This window comes from Hippocampus comes, unplaced genomic scaffold (assembly GCF_001891065.2).
Source record: "Hippocampus comes isolate QL1 unplaced genomic scaffold, H_comes_QL1_v1.1 scaffold345, whole genome shotgun sequence".
NCBI lineage: Eukaryota > Metazoa > Chordata > Actinopteri > Syngnathiformes > Syngnathidae > Hippocampus > Hippocampus comes.
This window is the reverse complement of record NW_017805538.1, coordinates 1,498,226-1,503,775: the sequence shown is the minus strand read 5'-3', so window position 1 is coordinate 1,503,775 and position 5,550 is coordinate 1,498,226. Positions and strand designations below refer to the sequence as shown.

The 5,550-nt window shown below is 37.3% G+C and overlaps 1 protein-coding gene across 1 annotated transcript in view; it reads right to left on the bottom strand.

Annotated features, from left to right (window-relative positions):
- The window catches only part of mcf2la (mcf.2 cell line derived transforming sequence-like a), a 60,003-nt gene extending 55,594 nt beyond the window's left edge, over window positions 1-4,409 (bottom strand). Inside the window, exon 1 of the mRNA XM_019878417.1 lies at window positions 4,233-4,409. The gene's annotated coding sequence lies outside the window, so the exon portion shown is untranslated. The remainder of the gene's footprint in view (window positions 1-4,232) is intronic.
- Between the last annotated feature and the right edge of the window lie 1,141 nt (window positions 4,410-5,550).

Sequence of the window (5,550 nt, the reverse complement as noted above, 5' to 3'; positions counted from 1 at the left end):
AGTGACAATTTATTTCTGTCGAACCAGTTTTTTAATTTGTTTAATTCGTTTTCTACGGTTGTCAGGAGCTGTTTCAGATTTATTCCAGAACAGTAGAAAGTTGTATCATCAGCAAATAGGACACATTTCAATTGTTTTGAGACCTTGCAGATATCATTTATATATAAGATGAATAGTTTTGGACCAAGCACTGACCCCTGAGGAACTCCATGAGTGATTTTCAGTTGGTTCGTTTTTTTATTGTTGAGCTGCACGTACTGATATCTGTTATCTAAATAACTTTTTATCCATTTATAACCTACACCTCTATGGCATTAGAGATGTAGCTTTCTAGTTTATTCAGTAATATACTATGATCAATTGTGTCAAAGACTTTTTTTAGATCTAGGAAAATCCCAAGAGTAAATTCTTTGTTGTCTATATTAGTGGCTATTGCTTCCACAAACTCCATAACTGCCACTGAGGTGGTCCATTTTTCCCTGAAGCCATATTGATTCTCACTTAACAGCGCATGTTTTTGTATAAAGCTATCAAGTCTGCTCGAGAATAGTTTTTCGAATATTTTTGAGAATTGTGGTAGTAGTGATATTGGTCTATAATTTGTAAACAAATGTCTTTCTCCACTTTTATAAATTGGAATAACTTTAGCAATTTTGATTTTTGATGGAAAGATACCGGCTTTGAATGACAGGTTGCATATGTGCGTGAAAGGTCGCACTACATATTCTATAATCTGCTTTATTATTGTCATATCAATATTAAAGCAATCGGTTGACTTTTTATTTTTAAAAGTTTTTACAATATTTGATACTTCTTCTTGTTTTACAGCAGTAAGGAACATCGTGGAGGAGGTTTTTTTCGATGTATCTATCTATTTCAAACAAGTTTGTTGGATCAGGAATTTGTTTTGCTAGGTTACTGCCGATATTGACAAAGTACTCATTAAATTCAATTGCTATTTCTGCAGTTTTTTCAATAATAGTATTTTGCCTTTGATAAAATACTCTGGATAATCCACTTTTTTAGGACTATTTCTGATTACTTAATTAAGTATTTTCCATATTTCTTGTGTGTTACTTTTATTCTGCTCTAATAGTGCATGATAATGGTCTCTCTTACTGGTTCTTATAATATTTACTAGTTTATTTTTATAGGTCTTATATTTTTTTCTGCCTCTTCAGTTCTCAATTTTATAAACAATTTATATAAATAGTTTTTCTTTTTACATGCGTTTTCTATGCTTTTCATTATCAATGGCTTACTTGGGTCTTTATACTTTTTGGAGACTTTAGTAAATGGAAAATGTTTATCATATAGGGAGATTATGGTCGACTGAAATACATCAAACGCTGTATTTGGGTCTTCGTTTGAGTAGACCTCGGCCCAATTTTGTTTTTCTAGGTCTTGCTTAAAAGCATCGATGGAGCGTTGGGTTCTTAGTCTTATTTCTGATATGTGAGTGGTTGACTTTGTTTTTCTCTCAAAATAATTATGAAAAACTGCAAAGACAGGTAGATGGTCACTTATATCATTAATGAGAAGTCAACTTTCCATTTTATGATCAATCTTATTTATAAATATGTTATCTATTAATGTGGCCGTGTCAACTGTTATTCTACTAGGTTTCAGGATTACTGGGAAAAGGCTGTTGCTGTACATAGTATTTATAAAGTCAGTTGTTTTTTTGTGTCCATTTGGGTTTAATAAGTCAATGTTAAAGTCACCACACATTATTAGTGTTTTCTTATCGTTGTAGTAGCTGAGCATAGCTGTTAGTTTTTTATTGAATGTGTCAATACATGAACCTGGTGTCCTATAGATGCAACTTATGATGATATTTGATGCCTTTTTATTATGTATTTCAAGAGTTAGACATTCCATTCGGTTTTCTATTGTGCTTGTCAATCTCTCGATTTTACTGCATTTAAGTGCTTTGTCTACATATATTGCAACCCCTCCTCCTTTTTTGTTTTCCCTATTCTGCCAATAGGAGAACCGGTCATTGTCAGAACAGAACTAACTTCTTGCAGCATGGCTAATAATGGAACCTAACTGTTCTGTGTTAACAAATTCAAAAAGATACGGTGCACAAAGTACTTATTTTTTTCTCATCTGCTGGTTTGGTGTTTAATGTAAGCTTGTTATGTGCTGTCAACACTTTGATGGTGACACTGATATCAAAGTTATAAAATTGATTGTATTACCGGTAGTTTTTTTTTTTGAACTTTCACTTGAGCTTTATTTTTGAAAACATCATGAAAATAAATTCTCTCTCTTTCTCTCTCACACACACACACACACACACACACACACACACACACACACACACACCAGGGTCACTGTGTGTACACTACACTGAGATCCCATTGATGGGCAGACCTGCTGTGGAGGCAGACAAAAGCAGGGCAATTTGGTAACTCAATTGAGATTAGCAGCAGGCAGACTGTTCCCATTGTGGACGCAGTTGTGTCTATTACTGCAGATGATTAATACAGGCTGGCTTGGTATAGAAAACACTAAAGATCCTAATGTGAATGGTTATTTGCATTTGAGTTGACCCATCGTTTAGTTGGATGCATCAATGTTGGAAATAGACCTATTTCATTGTTTAACTCCTCTGATTATGACATTGAAGTTTAGAGTATTGTTGGCTCTGTCTTGTTGTGGTGGCAAGCATCAAGCTCGTCAGACACGGCACTCCATTAATTAAATACACGTCATGCAAAGTGTTTTCCACAAGCTCATTTTAAGTGTTGCATTGAGGTGACACTGCATTTAGTTTAACAAAGTTAAGCCACACTTGTGATCGGCGCCGGGTACACCCGCGCGACGCACATGTGCTTCCCCTTCGTTGAACGAGGCACCTAACATAACCCGAAGTGTATCAGATCGACACAATTGCCGCATGCCTCACCGGCCAAAAAGGCTGGTAGTTTTTTATCAACACTCATCAAAATTAATTTCAACCCATAGTTACCAGGTTGGTGGGCGTTAATTCAGAACCCTGACTTATTGTAATGCATTACCTCAAATACCGCAAGTCAGACATATAGTATTATTTGATTACTGAAAAGACAGCTGACTCCCAACATGCTCGACACTATGTAGCCTTAAGCTAATACAGGCATAGTCAATGCCATTTTAGCAAAACTCAGCCAAGCCGTCAACTTTTTCCGGATCATTACATCAAACAGTCTTTGCACACAGTTAGGTGGTGAAAGATGTTTGAATTTTGTAGGCCTTGTACGTCATTAATACGGTCATTTTATTTAATATATATATAAATAATATCTACTATATAATATCTATATATAAATAATATCTACTACTGTATGTGTGTTAGTATCCGTAATTTGTGTTTTTATTTACTGTTTTGACTTTCTTTTTGTGGTTTCATTATCATTAGTTGTTGCAGCTGTTGTGAAATGTGCTATATACTGTGAAATTCACAGTGTGAATAAAGTTGTATTGAATTAGATCTTTACATTGGAAGCCTGAAATTTGGCAAAAGGTCAAAGTTCAACAGAGGCTAACATTTGCCCATCTGAACACATCCAAAAAGATTGGAAAATTGGTAACATAGGTCATACAGTAAAAAATAGGAGACGAAAAGTTTAGTTTACTAGTCTTCAAATGGCTTATCCTCCCAATCCAAAGATCCAATATGGCTCACAAACAAATACTGATCACATGATCAAAAACTATTGGAGGACACCACACATAAATTTAGAACTCAAAAAGCCTTTTCAAGGATAAAACGTCTTTCAACGACCAATAACAGGCTAACTGCCTCGATTCAGCTTTTGCAGCTCTTTATTCCACTTCAAATGCATGGTGCTTTAATTTTTTAAACTTTCATTTAACCAGGTAAGGCAATTGAGAACCATTTTTCATACAATGACGACCTAGTCAAAATCGAAGTTCCCCTCATGATCTCTATTCAATGTCACCACCAGTAACTTTAGAACTAAATAGTCAAAACTAAATCCGTTGAATTCTGTTGGATTGGCCAAGCACCAACTCACACCAATCGTTATCGAAGGGGACTTTTAAACCACCACGTAAATAAACAGACAGTAGAAGAACGAAGCAAGCTGATTATGACACATCGGCTAAAGTTTCATTTGGATACACGAGACCCGTCTTACAAGGTTTAATTGGCTGGTCGTACGATAAAGCAAATTAGTTAACAAAGTACATTATGTAAGTTATATGTCGGGGGAGAGAATTACCTTCAGAGTTTAGAAAACTTTGATGCTCAATGAACAACTATATGATGACATGCTGATAGACGCTTCGACACGTCTATGTCGGTGGTTTGGATGTATTCTCTGAGAAGCGTTTCTGAACAGCTGAAAGAAAAACACTTCATCAAGCGTTCAAGACTGTGTTGATGTGTTGTGAGCGGTTACTACCCCTAGATGGCAGTAATGTGAGGATAGGGCATTCCGCGGCTGGTTGTTTACAGCAATATGCCACACAGTAGGTGTGCCGCACAAACTTGCCGGATCTACGTCAAGCTTTCCGCCATCTTGTGAGAGTCATTTGTCAACACTGACGTATGCTGCGTTCCATAAAGTGGGAAATCAGACTGATCGGATTGTCACAGCCTCATTACCTTCACGTAGTGCAAATCACGTTGTGTAACTGGCAGGGATGTGTTCCTCGAGCCAGTCCTTGGCCTCGAGGACCGGCTCGAGGACCGGCTCGAGGACCGAAGGTCGGTCCTTGGTCCTTGGCCTTGGCCTTGAGAGTCAATTCCTTGGCCTTGGGTTGCCGGTCCTCGGACACAATGAGGGATTAGAGCCTCGATGTCCACAGGTATTAAGTGGGACCGGGGATCGCAAAAACCACGAAGGAAACAGATAAATTCCATCCAGCTAAACGCATATTGATGGCTTAAGCTGGCGCTTTAAAAGGGGCGGGTCTGCCACTGACAGGCGACAGTTAGCGCAACGAATAAAGAGCGGCATCACAGTTAGTTTCAATCACGGTTTGTTCCGTTCGCGATCGGCAGTTTAAATAGCGTGTAAAGTCTTTCTGTAACAGTGGTGTCTTTTATGTAGTTATTTTTGCACAGTCGTCACGTTTGTGCGGTGGCACTATAATGTTTGTTTGAACCAACGATTTCTACGATGTTTGAACCAAGTAATTTGCGTTACAGCTGGAGTCAATAATGCCGGCACTTCACTTCCGGGTTTGGCCGTTGGGATTTGGAGTCCTTTTGCTCGATTCCAGTTATGTTTTTGGTGAATGCTTTCTCATGTTTGGAATAATGAATATTGATAATACATAGTTTAAAATCATGGTTGATTTAATTATTTTTTATTATTATTGTGAAGTGGAAGGTATTAAATTAATTAATGTAGTATTAGTGGGAGTGGTAATAATAGTAGTACTCAGAGAATGTTTAGAGATCAGCCATCTCGTTACCTCTGCGTCCCGTGTCCGAGACGCAAAATTAACCCACAGGACGCACAGTTCCAAACAATGTGCGTTTTTGGGACGCAAGGAAATTTCTCAGTCAAAACAAACAAACAAACAAAAAAA